A 2,864-nucleotide genomic window follows, 5' to 3' on the forward strand; every position below is an offset into this window, starting at 1 on the left:
TTGTGGAATCCCCACAGTTACACAGGCATTTGGAACCTAGTTTATCGAGGAATCCCCATAGGTACACAGGGAACCTAGTTTGTCCGAGAATCCCCACAGGTACACAAGCATTGGGAACGAAGTTTGTAGGGGAATCCACATAGATACACACGAAACCTACTTTGTCCGGGAATCCCCACAGGTACACAGGCATTGGGAACGAAGTTTGTCGGGGAATCCCCATAGATACACATGAAACCTACTTTGTCCGGGAATCCCCACAGGTACACAGGCATTGGGAACGAAGTTTGTCGGGGAATCCCCATAGATACACACGAAACCTACTTTGTCCGGGAATCCCCACAGGTACACAGGCATTGGGAACCTAGTTTGACGAGGAATCCCCATAGGTACACAGGCTTTGGGAACCTAGTTTGTCGGGGAATCCCCACAGGTACACAGGCATTGGGAACCTAGTTTGTCGGGGAATCCCCATAGATACACACGAAACCTACTTTGTCCGGGAATCCCCATAGGTACACAGGCATTGGAAACCTAGTTTGACGAGGAATCCCCATAGGTACACAGGCTTTGGGAACCTAGTTTGTCGGGGAATCCCCACAGGAAGACAGGCATTGGGAACGAAGTTTATTGTGGAATCCCAATAGATACACACGGAACCTAGTTTGTTGTGGAATCCCCACAGTTACACAGGCATTGGGAACCTAGTTTGTTGGGGAATCCCCACAGGAAGACAGGCATTGGGAACCTAGTTTGTCAAGGAATCCCCATAGGTACACAGGGAACCTAGTTTGTCCGAGAATCCCCCCAGGTACACAGCCATTGGGAACCTAGTTTGTCCGGGAATCCCGATAGGTACACAGGGAACCTAGTTTGTCGGGGAATCCCCATAGGTAGACACGGAACCTACTTTGTCCACGAATCCCCACAGGTACACAGGCATTGGGAACATGTTTGTCGGGGAATCCCCATAGGTACACATGGAACCTAGTTTGTCGGGGAATCCCCATAGGTACACAGGCATTGGGAACCTACTTTGTCGGGGAATCCCAATAGGTACACAGGGAACCTAGTTTGTCGGGGAATCCACACAGTTACACAGGCATTGGGAACCTAGTTTGTCGGGGAATCCCCATAGGTACACACGGAAAGTATTGCATGATGTGGGACACCCACAACCAGCAGCACCAGGTGACACAAGTATAAGTGGACCATCTCATAATATATTATGTTTTATTTAGAAATATTCAGATTTCTAGGATGATGTCAACATTATTAATTCAACTGTTAAATTTACATTCAGGAAACACTTTCAACTGCCTTGATTCATAGCATTAAATTATATTCTTGCATTAAAAAAAAATTACATATAAAAATGTAAAATGAACATTTCAGTATAATCAAGAGTCTTAACGAGCTTTAGTACAAATCTCTTAATGTTAACAAAGAACTCTGAGAAAAAACTCTGAATAAATAATGTCATTATTAGGCAAGCTGTCTGTAATATTTCAGATGACTCACAAGGCAATGAGATTCTGTTTTCTTAAATCTTGTAGAGACATTTTGTGGCAACATCTATTGTATGACAATGATCACAAACACGATGAACTAAATGAACAAAATACATGATAATTCATCTGTGTTGCAAATATTCCACCCAATGAATGAATTACATTCTAGAAATCAATGTTGGAAGCAGCATTCTTACAACCAAAACCAAAGTTGAAGAAAATCACCAGTGGGAAAATCTTAAAAGTAGAAAATTGGTAAATATGGTAAAAAAAAAGGAGTAAATGTAACTGTGCACAACCACATTGTATAGTGTCTATCCAAGTGTACATGTGTATACTGGGTCCACAGATCGACAAACATGCAGCCTACACAACCATAGGAAACACTTAAATACAATAAATTATTCAGATTTATTACATATGGCATTCTTGAGGGGGACCATATCAATAGTTCAAAAGTCATTTTTGTTTCTTCTCAATTTTCAATTCAGAAATTAAGCATGAAACAAAGATTGTTAACAATCAGTCTAATAGTAGGTCTACATGTGGCTGACTAGCAGTCTAGCAGCAGATCTACATAGTTACTTAGTTTTAGGAAATCAACCTCAGCAAATATTTTGATCGAGCAATTCTTTATATGAAATCATCTGTCCGGCCTAAAATGTCACTGTACTTTGTAGAACAAAATACAGTGAAACTAACATTTTAACAACACATGACAAGACAAAACAAAAACGTAACCGTGGTAACAGACAATTCTACACAAACTGCCCCAAAATACACATCTCTCTACCATGCACACACAAACCACACATGACTTTACAATTCAATATCTGTTGTCAGAAATCTGTTGCCAACAAGCTTGAAGGAAATGATAAATAAAGCTCCTGGAAGCTTCTTCCATTGTCTTATCACATCATTAGTGAGTTGGAGTTAACACAGCTTTGAACTGTATTTTAGTTATATCACGGCATCACAGCTTAACATGGATGAAAGCCCGAAGTGATGCAGGTCTTAGACGTTTACCACTTTGGTGAATATCACAAAGCAATGTTATGATGCTGACAAATTTAGAAACATAATCAGGTTGATCCTTGTTTCCAAACCACAATCATAGGTTTCTGAAAAGTGAATTGTGACGGCTTGATACCTGATGACTGGGCAACCTGTGTCCCTTTGTTGTCAGTGGTTCCACTTTAAACAATACTACATCAGGAAGAATGGTTCACATGTGCCAATGTGGGAATAGAACCAGGTGATAGGCGTAACAAACAAACACACCACCAACTGGGCTACCCGACAGTTTACACTGGGAAGGGAGCTAACCCATGTCACAGGCATTAAGCATGTCAA

The sequence above is a fragment of the Haliotis cracherodii genome, unplaced genomic scaffold, assembly GCF_022045235.1.
Source record: "Haliotis cracherodii isolate W230 unplaced genomic scaffold, xgHalCrac1.p SCAF_9, whole genome shotgun sequence".
Taxonomy (NCBI): Eukaryota; Metazoa; Mollusca; class Gastropoda; order Lepetellida; family Haliotidae; genus Haliotis; species Haliotis cracherodii.